Source organism: Schistocerca piceifrons, chromosome 1 (genome assembly GCF_021461385.2).
Source record: "Schistocerca piceifrons isolate TAMUIC-IGC-003096 chromosome 1, iqSchPice1.1, whole genome shotgun sequence".
NCBI lineage: Eukaryota > Metazoa > Arthropoda > Insecta > Orthoptera > Acrididae > Schistocerca > Schistocerca piceifrons.
The window spans coordinates 1160324234-1160346535 of NC_060138.1; the positions used below are offsets into that span (position 1 = coordinate 1160324234).

Here is a 22302-nt window from a genome sequence, read left to right on the forward strand (position 1 = left end):
ACACGGTTCTGCTCTCGGCTTCTGTTCTCGTTTCTCCCCTCGGAACTGCGTCTGTCTCACAGTGGGAAGGTATGGCATGCATTTAGGCATTCTTGTGTTAGTCTGTGGTATTCCATTTGCTCACTCGTTACTCGTATTACTTTGGTTAATTTAATGGATTTGCTTATCATGTCAGGGTTTTCATGGAAGGTGTTGGATTTGCCTGACATCTTACAAGTGGGCGTAGGACGACCACACACACAACCCTATACAGGATCTAAGCGGCCTGACGCAACTAGCATGTGAGTTGACAAGCATTTTGTTTGCTCGGCTGTCGAGCACCATGGCTCTGAAAATGGGCTTGTTTTGCACCTTGATTGTTATGTACACGGGCAGTGTGCCACCGTCTGGAGCAGCATACATTGTCAACAATACGACTGTTCTTGCGACATCCCTCTATGCGATAGCTGAGATTTGTGCATCGACAGTGATGACTCCAAAGACAACACTGAACCCTCGAAATACACCACGTTGTTTATTCAGACGAATCACGGTCTTGCGTACAGTATCACGATGGATGTGACCATGAGCGGAGTCTGTGACTAGAATGCATACTGTCAGATTGCTTTCGCCATCGCCATACGTCTCCTTTGGTAGGGAGACAACATACAACTGTCACCTAAGGTTCGCATAGCCGGTTTCTTTACTGCTGCCTTAAGGCCCCCGTAAACGTGCAAACTTATTTGTCAAATGCGCCCATGTCTAGCCGCGGATTTGTCAAACAAGCCCGTTCACGAACAAACAAAGCTTGGCAGTTTAACATCACTTCGAAACAGTCGCTGTTCGTGATCGTGAGTGTTTTGACAGTAGTGACAATTGCCACAAATGCAGACAAAGCAGTCCTGGAATTGACTTTCGTACTGTGTTGAAAGAAGAAGTAGAAGAAAACAAGACGTTGGTCTCATTTAAAATGAGAGAGAGATTTCTACCTGAAAACCTGCTAAAGAGCCCGTTGATTACATTAACTTTCTTCGGATAAACGATGAAACTTTTAAAGAATTTGTTAAGGCCCGCCTCAAAGAGCAAAGTTGCCTGTCAAATTCGGTCTTATCTACTTACGCAAGGGTCAAACAAGGCGTACAAGTACCAAGAACTTCAGCTGCTGCTAGTCGTCACTCGCTGGCCCCAGGGGTTTCTCCCACATAACGTAGTACTTCCATTGTCAGTCTCCGGAGATGTGAGCGTACCTGTGTCCCTCAGAAAATGAAAAAAATCTGCCGAACAGCTTATCAGAGGGCGATATGTGTTGTGGATAGTTTTCAGCGTGGAGGGCACGGTCTCACAGACTACGCCCATTTGCTAAACCATAATAGAACATCCCGAACATCCCCCCCCCCCCCCCCATGAACTATAGACCTTGCTGTTGGTGGGGAAGTTTGCGTGTCTCAGCGATACAGATATGCGTACCGTAGGCGTAACAGCAAGGGAGGGGTATCTGTTGAGGGGCCAGACAAACGTGTGGTTCCTGAAGAGGGGCAGCAGCATTTTCAGTAGTTGCAAGGGCAACAGTATAGGTGGTTGACTGATCTGGCCTTGTAACATTAACTAAACCGGCCTTTCTGTGCTGGTACTGCGAACGGCTGAAAGCAAGAGGAAACTACAGCCGCAATTTTCCCGAGGGCATGCAGCTTCACTGTATGGTAAAATGATGATGGCATCCTCTTGGGTAAAACATTCCGGAGGTAAAATAGTCCCCCATTCGGATCTCCGGGCGGGGAATACTCAGGAGGAAGTCGTTGTCAGGAAAAACAAAACTGGTGTTCTGCGGATCGGACCGTGATATGTCAGATCCCTTAATCTGGCAGGTAGGTTAGAAAATTTAAAAAGGGAAATGGATAGGTTAAAGTTACATATAGTGCGAATTAGTGAAGTTCGGTAGCGGAGGAACAAGACTTCTGTTCAAGTGAATACAGGGTTATAAATAGAAAATCAAATAGGGGTAATGCAGGAGTAGGTTTAATAATGAATAAAAAAAACAAGAACGCGGTAAGCTACTACGAACTGCATGCTGAACGCATTATTGAAGCCAAGATAGACACGAAGCCCACGCCTACCATAGTAATGCAACATTATATGCCAACTAACTCCGCAGATGACGAAGAGATTCATGAAATGTATGATGAGATAAAAGAAATTATTCAGATAGTGAAGGGAGACGAAAATTTAATAGTCGTGGGGGACTGAAATTCGATAGTCGGAAAAGGAAGAGAAGGAAAAGTAGTAGGTAAATACAGAATGGGAGTAAGAAAGGAAAGAGGAAGCCGCCTGGTAGAATTTTGCACAGAACATAATTTAATCATAGCTAACACTTAGTTGAAGAATCGTGGTAGAAGGTTGTATATGTGGGAGAGGCCTGGGGACACTGGAAGTTTTCAGATAGATTATATAATGGGAAGACAGAGATATTGGAATCAGGTTTTAAATTGCAAGAAATTTCCAGGGAGAGATGATCACAATTTATTTGTTATGAACTATAGACTAAAACTTAAGAAACTGCAAAAAGCTAGGAGTTTAAGGAGATGGGACCTGGATAAACGGAAAGAACCAGAGGCTGTATAGAGTTTCAGAGAGGGCATTAGGGAACGATTGACAAGAACGGAGGAAAGAAATACAGTAGAAGAAGAATGGGTAGCTTTGAGAGATGAAACCGTGAAGTCAGCAAAGTATCAAGTAGGTAAAAAGACGAGGGCTAGTATAAATCCTTGGGTAACACAAGAGTATTGAATTTAATGGATGAAAGGAGAAAATATAAATATGCAGTAAAGAAACCAGACTTAAAGGAATACAAACGTCTCAAAAATGAGATCTACGGGAAGTGCAAAATGACTAAGCAGGGAGGGCTAGAGAATAAATCTAAGGATTTAGAGGCATATATCACTAGCGGTAAGATAGATACTGCCTACAAGAAAATTAAAGAGACCTTTGGAGCAAAGAGAACCACTTGTATGAATATCAAGAGCTCAGATGGAAAACCAGTACTAAGCAAAAAAGGGAAAGCAGAAAGATGGAAGGAGTATATAGAGGGTCCATACGTTGGTGATGTACTTGGGGGCATTTACTGAAATGGAAGAGGAGGTAGATGAAGACGATATGGGATATATGATACTGAATGAAGAATTTGACAAAGAACTGAAAGATCTCTAGTCAAAGCAAGACCCCGGGAGTAGACAACTTTCCATTAGAACTATTAGAACTACTGATAGCCTTGGGAGAGCAAGCCATGACAAAACTCTACTATCTGGTGAGCAAGATGTATGAGACAGGCGAAATACCCTGGCACATCAAGAAGAATATAGTAATTCCAATCCGAATGAAAGCAGCTGTTGACGGGTGTTAATGTTACTGAACTATCAGTTTAATAAGTCATGGTTGAAAAATACTAACACGAATTCTTTACAGATTAATGGAAAAATTTGTAGAAGCCGTCCTCAAGGAACATCAGTTTGGATTCCGTAATTTGTGGAACACTTGAGGCAATATTGAGGCTACGACTTATCTTAGACTAAGGAAAGGCAAACCTACGTTTCTGGCATTTGTAGACTTAGATAAAGCTTTTGACGGTGTTGACTGGAACACTCTCTTTGAAATTCTAAAGGTGGCGGGGGTCAAATACAGGGAGCGATAGGCTGTTTACAATTTGTACAGAAACCAGATGGCAATTATAAGAGTCGGGGGACATGAAAGGGAAGCAGTGGTGGGGAAGGGAGTGAGACAGGTTTGTAGCCTATGCCCGATGTTATTCAGTCTATATACTGAGCAAGCAGTGAAGGACCAAAGGAAAAATTCAGAGTAGGAATTAAAAACCGTGGAGAAGAAATAAAAAGTTTGAGAGTAGAATGAAATTTTCACTCTACAGCGGAGTGTGCGCTGATATGGAACTTTCTGGCAGATTAAAACTGTGTGCCGGACCGAGACTCGAATTCGGGACCTTTGCCTTTCGCGGGCAAGTGCTCTACAAGCTGAGCTACCCAAGGACGACTCACACCCGTCCTCACAGCTTTAATTCCGCCAGTACCTCGTCTCCTACCTTCCAAATTTCACAGAATCTCTCCTGCGAATCTTGCAGAACTAGCACTCCTGGAAGAAAGGATATTGCGGAGACATGGCTTAGCCACAGCCTGGGGGATGTTTCTAGAGTGAAATTTTTACTCTACAGTGGAGTGTGCGCTGATATGAAACTTTCTGGCAGATTAAAACTGTGTGCGGGCCGAGACTCGAACTCAGGACCTTTGCCTTTCACGGGCAAGTGCTCTACCAACTGAGCTACCCAAACACGACTCACGTGCCCGCGAAAGGCAAAGGACCCGAGTTCGAGTCTCGCTCTGGCACACAGTTTTAATCTGCCAGAAAGTTTCAACAACTTTGAGGTTTGCCGATGACATTGTGTTTCTGTCAGAGACAGCAAAGGACCTGTAAGAGCAGTTGAACGGAATGGACACTGTCTTGAAAGGAGGATATAAAATGAACATCAAAAAAAGCAAAACGAGGATCATGGAATGTAGTTCTAATTAAATTAGGTGATTTTGAGGGAGTTAGATTAGGAAATGAGACACTTAAAGTAGTAAAGGAATTTTGCTATTTGGGGAGAAAAATAATTGATGATGGTCGAAGTAGAGAGGATATAAAATGTAGACGGGTAATGGCAAGGAAAACGTTTCTGAAGAAGAAAAATTTGTTAACATCGAGTATAGATTTAAATGTCAGGAAGTCGTTTCTGAAAGCATTTGTATGGAGTGTAGCCATGTATGGAAGTGAAACGTGGACGATAAATAGTTTAGATAAGAAGAGAATAGAAGCTTTCGAAATGTGGTGCTACAGAAGAATGCTGAAGATTAGATGGGTAGATCACATAACTAATGAGGAGGTATTGAATAGAATTGAGAACAGGCGCTTGTGGCACAACTTGACTAGAAGAAGGGATCAGTTGGTAGGACATGTTCTGAGACATCGAGGAATCACGACTTTAGTATTGGAGGGCAGCGTGGAGGGTCCCAATCGTAGAGGGAGGCCAAGAGATGTATACACTAAGCAGATTCAGAAGGATGTGGGATGCAATAGCTACTGGGAGATGAAGAAGCTTGCACAGGATAGAGTAGCATGGAGAGCTGCATCAAACCAGTCTCAGGACTGAAGACCACAACAACAAAAACAACAACAGCATATGGACTATCAGACCAATTGTGTGATTGGATTGAAGAGTTTCTAGATAACAGAACGCAGCATGTCATTCTCAGTGGAGAGAAGTCTTCCGAAGTAAGAGTGATTTCAGGTGTGCCGCAGGGGAGTGTCGTATGTACCGTTGCTATTCACAGTATACATAAATGACCTTGTGGATGACATCGGAAGTTCACTGAGGCTTTTTGCGGATGATGCTGTGGTATATCGAGAGGTTGTAACAATGAAAAATTGTACTGAAATACAGGAGGATCTGCAACGAATTGACGCATGGTGCAGGGAATGGCAATTGAATCTCAATGTAGACAAGTGTAATGTGCTGCAAATACATAGAAAGAAATATCCCTTATCATTTAGCTACAACACAGCAGGTCAGCAACTGGAAGCAGTTAATTCCATAAATTGTCTGGGAGTACGCATTAGGAGTGATTTAAAATGGAATGACCATATAAAGTTGATCGTCGGTAAAGCAGATCCCAGACAGATTCATTGGAAGAATGCTAAGGAAATGCAATCCGAAAACAAAGGAAGTAGTTTACAGTACGCTTGTTCGCAAACTGCTTGAATACTGCTCAGCAGTGTGGGATCCGTACCAGATAGGGTTGATAGAAGAGATAGGGAGGATCCAACGGAGAGCAGCGCGCTTCGTTACAGGATCATTTAGTAATCGCGAAAGCGTTACTTAGATGATAGATAAACTCCAGTGGAAGACTCTGCAGGAGAGACGCTGAGCAACTCGGTACGGGCTTTTGTTGAAGTTTCGAGAACATACCTTTACCGAAGAGTCAAGCAGTATATTGCTCCCTCCTACGTATATCTCGCGAAGAGACCATGAGAATAAAATGAGAGAGATTAGAGCCCACACAGAGGCATACCAACAATCCTTCTTTCCACGAACAATGCGAGACTGGAATAGAAGGGTGAACCGATGGAGGTACTGAAGGTACCCTCCGCCACACATCGTCAGGTGGCTTACGGAGTATGGATGTAGATGTAGATAGATGTAGATCAAGTGTTCTGCCTCACTTGCTCCTCCTAGCTGCCTACATTCGGCCTACCCTTCTAGTTTACAGGAGCAGACCCACGCGCCGCCTACCAGGCGGGATTCAAAAGATACCATGCGAAAATCTTCCGCCACCAACCGATAAAATCCGCATTGGCGACAGGAATCGAGCCAAGCTGCTCAGAGCCGGAAACGTGTACTTCTTGGCGACTAGACTGTGGAGGCGCCCGCACACCAAGTGAAAGTGTGATTGGAGCGCGTTTGGTTCGTAACCACCAGAGGCCGGTGGCCGGCAATTGATGGCCGCCAGGCCGCCCTGGGGACCGGGCGGCTGCGCGGTCCCCGTAACTGCCCCCTGGCGGCGGCGCTCCGTCCGCCCCGTTTTGACCGACGCCATTTGTCAGCGTGTCCCGCGACCGCAGCGCCGCGCCGCGTGCAAACCGAAGCGATCCGGACACACGGCGCGATCTCGCAGCCGGCATCCGTCATGGCGCGCGCTGACCACAATTGCCCCGCGGCAAAGCGCCGTCCGCATTCCTGGGCCCGCCGCTCAGGCCCACCGCTGCCGCGCTGTCGGCGTTGCTTTGTCACCGGCCGCCTCACACTGGTCGCCGGGCGCAACTTAATCACGTCGCTGCGGCAGAATAGACCCCTCTCTAGTAATCAAGAGGTAGGCTTGTCCAACCGACTAGTTTACTGCTGTTGCACAGAATGTGCCTTCCATTATGTTATCAACTGTATGCAGAAATGGAGGTTCAGAGCTGCCTCTGCCACGTTATGCCAGCTTCTTCCACGTGTAGTAAGGACAATGAAAAGTAGCACATAATATTCAGAATTCTCAAAAAAATTTGTGGAAGCTGTAGGAAAGCCACTGCCAGTCGTTTTTTGCAACAATTGCATGTCCGGAAGTACAGTCGGCGACGAGTGCCGCTATTCTACTTTCTATGAGTAATCCTGCACAACATAACGATTAGGTTTTCGTAATATCTCTTTGTAGTGATAAAGTTGCGCTTGGAACAGTGTTAGCACACCTTCCATGTTAATAATACGGTGTCCCCCCCCCCCCCCCCCAAAAGAAAGCACAAACTGTAGCGACAAGTTCCTTACTGTAGCAACTGGTTCTTTACTCCAGAACAAGACAAAAGTGTAGTAAACAAGATGTCTGAAATGTATATATTCCACAGTATGAAACAGATCTCATCTACTGCAAGATTTTTGCTTTCTATATTTTCGGAGGAGGAAGTATTGACGAAAACAAAACAAAAAAAAAAATACCTAGGAAACGTGGGGTGTAAAAAGCGTACTTTAAGAGCTATGAGCACTTGTTCAGCAGAAGATATGTATTTCACATAACGAAGGTGAATAGCTCTTAAAGTATACATTTCATACCTCATGTTTACTTTTTTTCTTTTCTCTCTTTTTTTTTTTTTTTTTTTTTGTTTGGGTCAATTATTCCTCTTCCGAAATGATAGAAAGCAAATACCTTGCAGTAGAAGTGATTTGTTTCATAGTATCGAAAATGAACAAGTGCTCATACCTCGTCACGTATGCATTTTAGAGCCCTTGTTTATAGCACATTTTTTCATGTGTTGGTCTAACGAGCCTGTTCCTAAATTCTGAAGGTGTTTTTTTGTGAGCCCCGATGGTTGCTGAGTACTATATTTCATAAAATACAAACAATAATACATGCAAGTTACAAGTTACAGACATTTACAGAGGTTGGTTCAAAATTGGTTCAAATGGCTCTGAGCACTAGGGGACTTAACTGCTGAGGTCATCAGTCCCCTAAAACGTAGAACTACTTAAACCTAACCAACCTAAGGACATCACACACATCCATGCCCGAGATCGGATTCGAACCTGCGAGCGTAGCGGTCGCGCGGTTCCAGACTGTTGCGCCTAGGGCAGCTCGGCCACACTGGCACTGAGGTTGGTCAAAAACATGGAAACACAGAGAGAAATGCATGATTGAATATAAATACAAATAGTAGCCGTGTTTGCAAGTGGCGCTGTTGTAGTTGACCACGAAAGGCACCTGTGAAATGTCTTCATTACGTTTAAAGTTCCAGTCATGGACAGAACACTCTTGTACTTGACTGGAGCTAAGTGAAATGAACGTCGTTAAATTGTTGGTGCTCGAGTGATGAGTGCTCCCATAGCCAAGGAGGCCGAAGTGTTTGCTGTTTCAAAAGGCGCCATACCGAAAATTTATAAAATGGTTTAAATGGCTCTGAACACTATTGGAGTTGACACCTGATGTCATCAGTCCCCTAGAACTTAGAACTACTTAAACCTGACTAACCTAAGGAAATCATACACATCCATGCCCGAGGAAGGATTCGAAGCTGCGACCGTAGAGGTCGCGTGGTTCCAGACTGAAGCGCCTAGAACGGCTCGGCCACTGCGGCCGGCCAATTTATACTGCATGCAGGCAAAGTGAAATAACACCAAACGTTAAAATCACAGCGCGGATGTAAGCGTGTGTTCTGTGATGGTGATAGATGGTTATTGAAGAGGATTGTGACAAAAATGTGAGAACAGCACTAAAAAAGTCGTTGCGAAATTGAATGTCGCCCTCGCGAACCCTCTGAGCACAAAAACAACACGATTGAGGCCCTATAAGGTGGGAAAAGCTGAGCGAGCTAGAATTTCAATAGCACATATCAGTGACGCAAGCTGATGTAACAGGAAAGCATGGTGCCGTACCCATAACACTTTGTCAGTGAGCAATAAAAGAACGTCATGTGTCGTATAAACCTTGTCTCGCCATTTCTCACTTATGCTCAAGTTAAATCTGGCGTATGCCGTCCCTAGTCTAGGAAGAAGATTCCTTGCTGCCAAGAGTGAAACATGGCGAAGATTCTGTGATGGTTTGGGCAGCCATATCGCGCTTCTCCATGTGCCATAGGTGCTCCTGCAAGGATGCAATACTGCGAAGGGTCATGTGATAATTTTGTCTCATCATGTTCATCGCTTCGTACAGTATTTGTTCTCCAACGGTGCTTCTCTGTTCCAAGCCGACAGGGCTTCTATTCCCAAAGTTCGCATCGTCTAGTACGAGGATGATAGCGGAGATCATCACAGTCACCAGATCTTGTTATTAGTGAGCCGGTATGGTCTGCTTTGGAGAGAGGTGCTTGAGCCACGTTCATCATTTTTACCTGAATATTGCCACTATTGTAGAGGAAGAGTGGTATAAGGGGAAGAGTGGTATAAGAGTCCTTGGTAAACCAGATAGGGTCCATGTTTATCCATCACGAGACTACTGGAAGGTTGCCAGCCGCGGTGGTCGAGCGGTTCTAGGCGCCTCAGTCCGGAACCGCGCGACTGCTACGGTCGCAGGTTCGAATCCTGCCTCGGGCATGGATGTCTGTGATGTCCTAAGGTTAGTTCGGTTTAAGTAGTTCTAAGTTCTAGGGGACTGATGACCTCAGATGTTAAGTCCCATAGTGCACAGAGCCATTTCAGTACTGGAAGTTGTTTTGGATGCCAACGGTTTTCGTGCATCTTATTAGGCATGGTAATGTGTTGTGTATTTGGCGCTACCATACTTTTGTCCACCCGCTGTAAATTTTTAATATAATCAGTGTCGTTCGTTTCCATCAGGAAACCATCGAAAACTCCACGTTATGACCGTTGCGAACGGTCTGCCTCGCTGTTTCACAGTCGCTCGTTGGAGATTGGAGCCTTACTTCATCTAGCTAGAGAGTTTGCGCTGCTACTGTGATTCCGTCAGTTGTTGTCCTTGTTCTACGCGTTTGGACCGGAGGCAGGGAATTTCTTTCCCATTAGGGCAAGCTCAGATAATGTGGCGACCAAGCCTCTCGCCAATGTCGTTCCCGTAAGTTGTTTTCGTTGAATTGAAAGGTGCGTAGTTCTACGGCTGACTTCATGGATGTTTTTCTTGACATAAGCCGGGTTATTTTTAGGATAACCACGTCTTGATGGACTGGAACATGTACGTTGCCGCAACACGTTTAAACCAACGGTGAAGTGCTGCTTTTCGTCGAAGGGAAGGACGCGGAATGTGACTCGGTACGGGCACGCATTCTAAAGTAGTTTATCTTAGGGTACCACTGATAATGCTCACTGTGTTATTCTGCTGTGCGTCGAGCATTTGTGTAAATGCGTTATTGAGCAACACAGGAGCACCAGAATAGCAGCTAGTAAACTACACCAGGTGCTGAAGACCAGAGAGCTCGATCGTAAACGCACTGACCATTTGTGTCTTTATTATTCTTCTTCTTTCTTCTTCTTCGCGGATGGATCACTTAGGACCACGCGTAATCAACATTTGTTGGACTTCCTTTTCGCCCAGTATTCCTTCATAAACAACGAATGGGCTAGCTTTCGTTGCGTAGACCATGTATGTCGGTTAGTTTTTCTCTGTTCTTCCTCAAAACCCCGTGTGTTTGTGATTTTTCTGATTTCATTTCTATCATGTAGATTTGGAGACCCTAATTCTCTCACGTCTTTTTCCGTCTGCTTGTACCAGTTCGGTCTTGTGGCTTTGTTCTTTAAAAATGTATGGATTTTGTACGTTAACATGTTTGAGTCCATTCTTTATAAGTGCCCCATGAATTGGATTCTTCTCATGCGCAATGTGTCTGTTATTTTGGAGACATTTTTATATGTGTCTGCATTGGGTTTTGGATAATGTACACCATCTTTAGTTCTTGGTCCTAGGATTTTCCTCATTATCTTACGTTCTTTCACTTCTAATTCCTCTTTTAACGCTCTGTGTTGAAGGTTTAGTGTCTCAGATGCGTAGAGAGCTTCGAGTCTAACTACTGTTGTATAGTGTCGTATTTTGCAGTTCCACGAGAGACTCTTTGTGTTGTAAATGTTTTTTGTTAACTGAAACGCCGTCTCCATTTTCTGGGCTCTTGATCTGACAGATTTCTTTTCATTACAATTTTCTGCAATCCATTCACCTAAATATTTAAATTATTTAACCCGAGAGATGTAGTTATTACCAATTTTGAGATCAGAAGGTGCATCTTTGATGTCAGTCATAAATTTTGTTTTTTCAAATGAAATTTGTAATCCTATTTTAGCTGCCTGTTCTTGTAATAATTCTAGCTGTTTCTGTGCATCGGTAACGTCTTGTGCGATCAGCGCCATGTCATCAGCAAATGCTAAACAGTCTAATTCTATGGTCTTCCGTCTTGGTCCCAGTTTGTGTGCTGGTGCACCTGCTTTTTTCCATTCTCTAACAACTTTTTCAAGAGTACAATTGAAGAGCACTGGGGACAGTCCATCCCCTTGTCGTACTCCTGTGTCTATTTCAAATTCTGTGCTCAATTCTCCCACAAATTTTACTTTGGATTTGGTCTCCGTGAGTGTTTCTTTTATGATGTTTGTTGTCTTTTGATCTAGTCCAAATTCTGCTAATATATCAAAAAGGGATTCTCGGTCTATACTGTCATATGCTTTTTTAAAGTCGACAAACGTGATGACATAACTTTTGTTTGAAGTACTATGTAAATATTTCATTGAGTTTTTCAAGTTAAGGATTTGTTCTACGCATGATCGACCTTTTCTGAACCCACCTTGGTATTCGCCTAGTTTTGAATCCAGCTGAGGTTCTGCGCGGTTTAGTAGGGCTTTAGACAGAATTTTGTATGTTATTGACAATAAAGAGATTCCACGATAGTTGTTGGGGTCTGTTTTACTTCCTTTTTTGTACAGAGGATGTATGATTGCAGTCCTCCAATCTGTGGGGATTTTTTCAGTTTTCCAGATTTCATGTATAATTTCTTTGAGTTTTGCAATAAGATTTTCTCCTGTATTTTTCCATAATTCTGCGATGATTTGATCTTCTCGTGATGCTTTGTTATTTTTCAGTGACTGAATTATCTCTTTAATCTCTTGTAAACTTAGTGGCTTTGAGTCTGGGTTTCGTTGTGTACGATGGAACTCAAATTTTTCTGCAGGCTTTTCACAATTTATTATTCATATATTTCCCGTTTTGTTTTTTAAATTTACATAAGTCCCTGTTACAATTTTACGCAGCATGTAAAATACTTCTGCTGAATGTCACTTCCGTCTACCTGTATGTTTGCTTGTATTTTTACTGCAGTACTACTGTTAATAGTCAGTACTTCTGTATTGTTTTTCGTATATTCCTTTCAATTATATGTACCTATTGTGCAATATTTTACACGCCTGTCAGCCAACATCAGTCTTCTAAAGCACTTTGCTAAAACTGCATCTCTATGCTCTTACATTATGTTAGGAATTTGTTTTGTTCTGTATGTCAGTTATTTACCTTTTAGCTGTTTACATGGCTGTTAGCTGCCGAATGGCAAATAAAATAATAGCCTTGGGGAAAAGAGCATAATACACAACATGTGTAAAGACAGAGCAAAAAATTCGAATGGAAGACCAAGAAGCATGTGCTCGGATCTAAAAGTGTTGAAGAGGTGAGAGCAGTCTCTGGCCTTCCTGTTCAATCTACACACCAAGATAGCAATAACGGGAGTAACAGAAAAGTTCAGAACTGAGTTTAAAATCCAAGATCTAAAGGTATCAGTAGCAAGATTAGCTGATGACATAGCTACCCTCAGTGAACGTGAGGAAGAATTGCAGTAACTGAAGAATGGAAGGAATATTCTAATGAATGTGGATTATAGATTGAGAACAATACAATGAAATACGAAGGCAGTGAGGAATAGTAAAAATGAAACTAGCGAAAAACTTATCGTCAAAATTGATGACCACATAAAGAATTCTGCTACCTGGGCAGCAAAATAATATAAAGCAGAGGGCATTCCTGGCCAAGAGAAGTCTACGGATATCAAACATCGGCCATTCTATGTAGTCATGGACTGTCGCAGACACGGAAAAGAAGGGAATAGAACAGTTTAATATGTAGTGCAACGGATGTAGACCAAAAATTTGGTGGAATGATAAGCTAAGAAACAAGGGGTTCTTCATTGAATCGTTGAGAAGAGGAATGTGTGGTGTAGACCTTAAGTTCTAACAGACAGGGACCGTCATCACTGAGAGTCGAGAGTCGTTGTACAAATCGCACTACCAGTACCCCAGCTTGCCCAGTGAAAGTGCGTAGGATGTTAAAAAGACGATAGAGCAGCTGTTTATGAGCCATATATTTCTCCTGTGTATGTAGCGCTAGTGATTTCCAGTGATCAATTATGTTATGATCTGTGGCAATCAGACTGATGCGTTTGTGTTTGGCGAGTGTCATCACATACAGGGCCAACAGTTTGGCATGAAGGGAATACTGCTACGGCATGGGGACTGAAACAGTATGGGACGCAGGGATCCGGGAGTGGTAAACGACTGAGCACAAACACAACAGAAAATTCAAACAATTTTATTTCAGTTTAACAAATTTACTCTGCCCTAGGTCAACGAGAACAAGGACAGTAGACCATGACCCAACATAGAAATCTACGAACATGTAGAGAACATAATATATAGTATGCGCAGAAGAAGAACGTCATTCTTTGGACATTTGGTGAGAATGAAAAGACAGGTCCACAAAACAAATCTTTAATAAAATAATGAATCTTAAAGGACAACCAGCGTGGTTTATACGGACTTTAAATGACCTCGAAGAAGCAATCTTTGAGGTAATAGACGCAAACAACAGAAAGTTATAGAGGAACAAAATTTAGAGGGTGATCTTCAGGGAAGAACAAGAGAGAAAAGAAAAGCAGCCTCATAATAGCAAGGAGCTCCGAAGCCAGACCACAATGCATTAAATTAATGTGGGCAGAAAGGAAGAAGTAAGTAAGTAAGAATTGATGTGTTGGTTACCGTGCTTTGTGAAAGTGATATTCGAGTGAATAAATAAAATTTAAGTCAAGCACCTGGTGTTAACCTTTATTAAAATGATACGAGTACGACACTGTAACGAGCCCAAAATCGAAATACGAAAGTTCCAATAAGGACAAATATCAAGAAAATATTTAAAAACGCCTAAAAGAAGTTTAACCTAACTTGTCAAAATTATTCTAAAACACAATTAATAAAAATAGCCTAAAGTACAACTAACGCTTTACCGAAGAAGATAATCAAGGCTTCGTCCTAAATAGTTAATTTAGAAGCCAGTAATTGCATTCAGCACTGAAAACAAGAGGCCACTCCACTAATTAGACTTCAGTTAGCTTCCGGAGCACTAAAGCAGGAAAGAATAACGTTAACATACATACAATATTATATTAAAACAAATACATGTAATGTAGGATTTGCAAAATAATTAACGAAATGAATTGAGAGCCATATTAGACTATTAAAAGCTGCTGTTCCCCGGAAAAGTTCAGAACTCAGATTGCGAATTTTTAAGATTTTTTAAATTTTATTCCTACTGTGTCCAAGCAGTAGAGGCCAGCCCAGCCGATGGGTTGAGCCAGTAAGCCTCTGTAAAGTATTGTTAACATTAGTGCAAAACAATCCGGACAGACAGCAGTCAGAGTACCGGTCAGTAGTCTAGCACATCGAACAGTGAACACAGTGTAACAGAGAGTGAAGTAATATTTTGTACCTCTGGCTACTGAGAAATCTGCACATTGCAAATTTAACTGCTCCTAGCAATCCGAGTTCGTTGCAGAGAGAGGTAGGAAAAGCTGACTGGACAATTAATGTGAAGCAAACCTACTCGTCCTCCAACAGTAGCACTACGTCAGAAACGCAGTGATAGGGATATAAATGTTAACGTGTTTTAGTCATGCCACTATTCTGCCATGTCTTGAACCGGATAGAATGACTATTAAGTTTCACAGGTACTATGACCCAGGCTTGGTAATGAAGATAGGCTGACTGCCTGCCAGCTGACTGACTAATCGAGTTCGGCCACGCGTACCTACCTGCAGCGTAGCGGTCGCGAGACTCGGAGAACTTCACCGACGCAGGGAGCTGGCGCGTAGCCAACATACTCTCTTTGAAGGGCTTTCGCTGAGGGACTGCAAGCTGTCTACTAGCTGGATGGGGGAGGTCCGTCCTCACGGCCTCCTAGTCACCTAGACATCATCCAGGGTGTTTGGCAGTGGACGTCTGGCGTCGGCTGCTGCACTCACGTACACGACACAGGGACCAAGAGTAAGCGCAGGATTCGAAAGGACCAAAGAGATTCTGGTCATACATAAAGCACACCAGTGGCATGACGCAATCAATACCTACACTGCGCGATAACAACGGTGCAGTCACTCATGACAGTGCGACTAAAGCAGAGTTATTAAACACGGTTTTCCGAAACTCCTACACCAAAGAAGACGAAGTAAATATTCCTGAATTCCAATCAGGAACAACTGTCAAGATGAGAAACATAGAAGTAGATATCCTCGGTGTAGCAAAGTAGCTTAAATCACTTAATAACGGTAAGGCCTCCGGTTCAGATTGCATACCAGCCGGGTTCTTCTCAGAGAATGCTGATAAAATAGCTCCATATTTAGCAATTATGTACAGAAGTAATATCCGGCGTTCCCCAAGGAAGTGTTATAGGACCTCAATTGCTCTTGATCTACATTAGCGACATAGAAGAAAATCTGAGTAGCCGTCTTAGATTGTTTGCAGATGATACTGTCATTTACCATCTTGTTATGTCATCAGATGATGAAAACGACTTGCAAAATGGTTTCGATAAGATATCTGTATGGTGCGAAAAGTGGAAATTGACCCTGAAAAAGGAAATTCACTTGAGTACGAAAAGAAATCAGCTAAATTTCGGTTACGCGATAAGTCACACAAATCTGAAGGTTGTAAATTCAACTAAATGCTTAGGGATTACAATTACAAATAACCTAAATTGGAAAGATCACATAGATAACATTGTGGGTAGAGCAAACCGAAGACTGCGATTCATTGGCAGAACACTTAGAAGGTGCAACAGGCCTGCTATTGAGACTGCTTACACTGCGCTTGACCGCCCTATTCTCGAGCATTGCTGTGCGGTGTGGGATCCGCATCAGGTGGGACTGACGGATGATATCGGAAAAGTACAAAGATGGGTAGCTCGTTTTGCATTATCGCGAAATAGGGGAGATAGTGACACAGACATGGTACGTGAACTGAAGTGGCAATCATTAAAACGAAGGCGTTTTTCGTTGCTACGGGATCTTCTCATGAAATTTCAATCACCAGTTTTCTCCTCCGATTGCGAAAACATTCTGTTGGCACCCACCTACATAGGGAGAAATGATCATCACGATAAAATAAGGGACATCTGGGCTCGCACAAAAAAATTTAAGTGCTCGCTTTTCCCGTGTGCCGTTCGAGACTGGAACGGTAGAGAGACAGCTTGAAGGTGGTTCATTGAACCCTCTGCCAGGCACTTTATTGTGAGTAACAGAGTAATCACGTAGATGTAGATGTAAATGTAGACGTGGACGGACCACGATCAATCTTCACCGCTGGCAGCACGCTCGGCGTCGCCTACCTGTGGACTGCTCGATCTTGTGGTAGCAGCCACCCACGACATCGGACGTCACTGGCTGAAAGGGATTCCTCATATTCCTGCAAGCTCGCAGGAGTACCGTATAACGCTGCTTGAATGAATACGTACCAATAGCACCACTGTTTGACTGTGCTCCCTCAGTGTAAATCTGCCCTCTCCCTCACTATTTCGGTAGGACGACGGTTGAATCCCGTCTCCAGCCATCCTGATTTAGGTTTTCCGTGATTTCCCTAAATCGTTTCAGGCAAATGCTGGGATGGTTCCTTTGAAAGGGCACGGCCGATTTCCTTCCCCATCCTTCCCTAACCCGGGCTTGTGCTCCGTCTCTAATGACCTCGTTGTCGACGGGACGTTAAACAACACTAACCTAACCTAACCTCACTATTTCTCTCGCCCATATTGATTTACAGCCGACTGAAGTAGGCCGCGTCCTTACAGAAACAGAACGGCCAATGTCAGAAACCGTCACGCCTGTGCATACTTACAACTTCTACATACATCAGAGGTGCACATATGTTACTACTAGCAGCCCCAGAAATTTTAAATAAAAGGAACATTTAATGGCTAACGCAGCTTCCATGAGCACTGTCAGCACTGAGCCACACCAAAACTAATTTCATTCAATTTGTGCCCCACTAATTCGTTATATAACAGATGGGAGCTCGCCACCAACTTCCGTTGTATCATGATAAAGACCGCAGTGGTCTAGCAGCCGGTACCTCTCGGTGAAGTACGTTCGTGGTAGAATCAGAAGCAGCCTTCCTCCTTGGAAATCCTCTAGACCAACGAGGAAGATCCCACTTAGGAACAGACGGGTTCATATATGACTTCCCATCACATATCCACCACCAAACAGGAAAACTTACCGCGCGGGATAGCCGCGCGGTCTTAGGCGCCCTGCCACGGTTCGCGCGACTACCCCCGTCGGAGGTTACAGTCCTCCCTCGGACATAGTTTTGTGTGTGTTGTCCTTAGTGTAATTTAGTTTGATTAAGTAGTGTGTAAGCCTAGGGTCCGATGATCTCAGCAGTTTGGTGCTATAGGAACTTACCAACAGGAAAACTTGCCGCTCTTGCGAGGCAGCCCTGGACGCTGTCAATGTAGTTCTCAAGACCACATCTTCTTTCGTGTCCTTGCATGGCGTCTCTCTATTGGTATGTACCTCTTAAGCCCCATCTCCTTGCGCAGAGTCCCTCTACCGGCTTTCGCGGAAAATCAGTTCTCTCGTGGTAGGTCAAAAAAACTCAAAATCTAACACTATCCTTAGCCTACCGTTAAGTGTAACAATAGAAACAAACCTCTCACCCTTAAATGAAAAACTTGGGTGGTCAGCCCAATTTTTTGTGATTCTTCACCTACAAGTTCCCTCTTAGGCATTAATTAATTTCAGCTGACTTAGCCGATCTTTCATTTTCTTTCAAGTTTGAAGGTCTTGGAGTAAGACGATGGCAGGATTCAAACTCCCAATGACTTTACAGGTAGAAGGTTGCAAGCTGTCTGGCTTGCCTCCTTCCATTTATATTAAATATATTTGTCGTTGTCACGACTGGCTGTTGGCGGGACTCTTTAGTTGCATCTACTTGAAGTCTCATTACGTTGGTTTAATATGGGGAAATTTATTTTTAAGATTTCAGTGGTTATCGGTAACCAGGCTAATAGTCTGTGAAGACGTGAGAAATGCACAACTGCTCTGAACGCTGCAGGTGCGTCGTGGGCTTGGGCTTGCGCGTCTCAAGTGGGTATCGACGGAAGCCCATGGAACCTACGTCGGGGTTAGTGGCCCGTGGCATGACTCGCCTCTTGAGGTGGTCGAGAGCAACAGTTTCGAGTGCTTGCTGGGCACCACAATTTATGGCGGAAAAGTACAAGTCCTGGAATCGGTTTGGCCTTGGGAAATGCAGAACTACTGAACTACACTCCGATTCGCCCGTCGCCGGCTGACGTCAGACGGAAATTCTAGAACAAACTAGCGAGAAAAATGTGCACTATTTGGCCGCTGACTTACAACATTCCGGGGTGGGGATTTGCTAAACGTCGCACTGACACGCAGTTGGCGGGAAAGAGTAATATTTTTCCTCTGACTTACCGCCACAGCAGTTTGGTGAGAGTCCACAGAGGCACTGGTCACTAGATGGGGGTTAATATGTAGATAGATAGCGTATCGTTGTCAAAGCTCAGCTAACCCCGACTAATCATGCCTTAGTCTCGTGTGATATGGTGTTCAATCGACAACTGGAGTTTCTAAATTAATCGTGGGTTGTAGTGCATTAATGATTTCATGCGCAACTAGGATACGGTAGCCATCCCTCGGCTTGTCTGTCTCGTTTGTTGATGTCAACAGTTATCTTTGTTTTTCGTAGGATGTTGTTTCCAAAACTTTATAATTATTTCATATAATAAATAGTCAGTTCATGTTTCATTTGCATTTTTATTACAAGGAGCATGTAGTTCCCTTCAGTTTACTAATAATATTCAATTGACTTTACAGATAGTTATGGAGTAGGATTATAGCAATTCCCCTACTTATGATTGTATTCTAGGGCAGCTCAAGATAGCGGTTCGGTGGTGTAATTTACAGTTAACATGGAGTCCTAAGGGAAGTGTGACGGAGTCTTGGTAGGTTCATTACTCTGATAGGATTCAATGTCTCAAACACACCGGGATATTGCACACGGCCTGAGAAATCAGGGTAACATTTTCGCTGGATGCTATGTGCCCCGTTGCTTCGCTCCCTGAGACTACACTGAGAATATCTCCCACCATCAATGAAAACGTGAATATCCCCTAACTATAATTACGACCTGCTCTATGTGTAAGAGAAATGTTATTTTACGGTGCTTTCCCTTTAGCCAGGATATCCTCGGGATGTCATTGTCTCAGGTTAATATAGGATGTCACATGGGAAACGCCATTGTTGAAACAAAGTCTTTCAAATTCGTGAAACTCAAGTGTGGGAGCAGTGCCACTATGGCTTTAGGGGGCTCAAAACTGGCCAGTTTAACTCTCAAATTCTGGGTACTCACAGCTGCCATCCTTCTTATATTACGCACCAACCATTCAAACTCAGTAATGCCATCACCCACTACTGTGGTAGGGGCCCCAGATAATCGACAGAAAGCCTCTTCTGCTGTTAGTATTAGGCTTGGCAGTGTAGCCTACTTGCACGACATTTGTAATGTGACCATTGTCCTCTGAAACTGTACACTAACTTATTTCAGAGGTTCGTGAGCAAATTCCCTTGATCAGCTACAATGCTCTGTAACTGTAGTTCTGGATTAGCATCGCCACTGGCTATTTCCATTTCACTTTTTCTTTACATTTTTTCTATAGTACGGTGGCGGGTTCCAAGTGCTAAAAGCTTACAAAATGGCTAAACGAGATAAAAATCCTTTTAAGAGGAGTTGTCGGACATAAGAATGTTGAGACCCAGGCAGGGTCGCAGTTTCAGGTAGACAGACCAGCATTCGCGTCCGTCCTCCAGCTGACTCCCCAGGTGGGACACGAACCGTCATTTTTTCTGACGAAAGGTACATCGAATTCTTCGAAGAAGGCTTTTAGCAAGATAACAGATCTCTAACCAGCTGTAGTCTCCCGGGCCGGCCGGTGTAGCCGAGCGGTTCTAGGCGCTTCAGTGTGGAACCACTAGACCGCTACGGTCACAGGTTCGAATCCTGCCTCGGGCATGGCTGTGTGCGATGTCCTTAGGTTAGTTAGGTTTAAGTAGCTCTAAGTTCTAGGGGACTGATGACCTCAGATGTTAAGTCCCATAGCGCTCAGAGCCATTTTTTGTAGTCTCCCGGAGGTTGTGTAACTTTCGTTATTACGCCACGGCATAACGTTCGCTTTAAAATTTTGAAGTCTAGCTTTCAAACTGGGTCATACTGGTGAATCCCCTTTTTTACGCTGTGTCTACCTGAAGAGCACCAGACAGGCCCTTTTTCAGAACCGTGCCATGGAGTTGGAGAGATCTTCTGCCTTCCTTCACAACTAAGAGTACTATTGGTTCAACAGATCAAAAATCGACCACTACAACAGGAGATTGTTTAACATCTTCTCTTGAGTTTTACTCGCAATATTTGCCTTTACTGGCCTGCGAGTTTCCACCCCGATGAAAACCAACTGAGTAACATAGTAACCAGGAAAAGAACTCTTAGTGTTAGGCCTTTCCATGAACTTCATGTTCGACCTTGTAAAGAAACTTAGTAATGTTTTCTTATTGATAAATAGATAGATAGTTATTCGACTCTCATACCAAAGATTAATGTTAAAAGTATTTAACACTGATGGGCAAGAGAAGCTTTATGCTCTTCGTTTATTAGTTTTAGTATTAGTTACCTGTCCTGGAGGTAAGACGTGTTGTGTAATTTTAAAGTGAAATGGTGTTATACAATGAAAGCAATTCATGGTCAATATGATTTTGTGATTTACGATACCACGGATCCCAGCTCCTGTAACACTGGAAGATTAATGGTTCAAATGGCTCTGAGCACTATGAGGCTTAACATCTGAGGTCATCAGTCCCCTAGAACTTAGAACTACTTAAACCTAACTAAGCTAAGGACATCACACACATCCATTCCCGAGGCAGGGTTGGAACCTGCGACCGTAGCGGTAGCGCGGTTCGGGACTGAAGCGCCTACAACTAGTCGGCCACACCGGCCGGCTTTGGGAGAGTATTATTATTTGAATTTTATATGTAGAATTTAGATGGAGGTGACGATATTCACGACCGCACTGTTCAACAATACAGGTACTTGAATGTGAGCGTCTCTTTCCCTTCGTGGCCGCCAATGTCAATTTCGATGTATTTTTTTTCCACGACATTCAAAACCAGCAGGCTTTCTTTTCATTTAATTTGGAAGTCCGATAACTTTCCTTCTTAGTTGAATAAATGTAATTTAATCACAATTCTTTTTATCTAGGCCTCGGGGAATGATAGTACTTAGAACGTAGGTGCGTCTATCCCGATCGTCCGTTTGCATACAACTGAGTGTGTACCGACGGAACCATACTTATGACCCATTTCCTTTACGGTATTAATTCTTATTTTGAGCCACTCACACTCGAATGTACGTGTCGTCTTATTTCGTGGAGTCAGTCGGGCGTATTCTATAATAACGTTACTTGTAATATCCAGTGGCTTAGATTCCACAATTGATCTTTGACTGTGTCGCAACGGCGCTTCACGCGAAGTACTTATTACGCGACCACCATAACAACTCTCATTTCAAAATTACGACGCCAGCTGACTAAGTTTCCAACAATTTAACAGGGTGGTTACAAAATCTATAGAATTCAGGACAGGACTGAGACAACATTAGAGATGCCTGATTAGATGAGCCTTGCTGCCATTAGAACCATTTCCGTATTTGGGCATTAAGAGCATAGAGAAGGCTGAAACCACATTCTCAAGCTTCTGCTGCTGCTGCTGCCGCCGGGTGTTTCACAGCAGCAAAGAACGTTTGCTCACGGCTCTTACGGTATGCATTTTAGAACCCAAGTTTGCTAGAGATTTTTGCCTTGATTTGATCCACGCTACCACCTCTAAAGAAAGTTGCTTGCCCTACAATCTTAGCAATAACAGAACCGTTACATGTAATCCGCTGTCAGAGGTATGAGAACGATTTTTATTCGGAACTTCCGATTCGGTCGTTTCCAGACGACA

At 43.5% G+C, this 22302-nt stretch overlaps 1 protein-coding gene and 1 non-coding gene across 2 annotated transcripts in view; one reads left to right on the forward strand and one right to left on the reverse strand.

Annotated features, from left to right (window-relative positions):
- LOC124778806 (glutamate receptor ionotropic, kainate 2) overlaps positions 1–22302 on the forward strand; it is a 1316354-nt gene that overhangs the window by 98666 nt on the left and 1195386 nt on the right. The gene's annotated exons all lie outside the window — the stretch shown is intronic.
- Trnas-uga lies at positions 4239–4314 on the reverse strand. Its single transcript has one exon. It is a non-coding gene; the product is annotated as a tRNA-Ser (tRNA).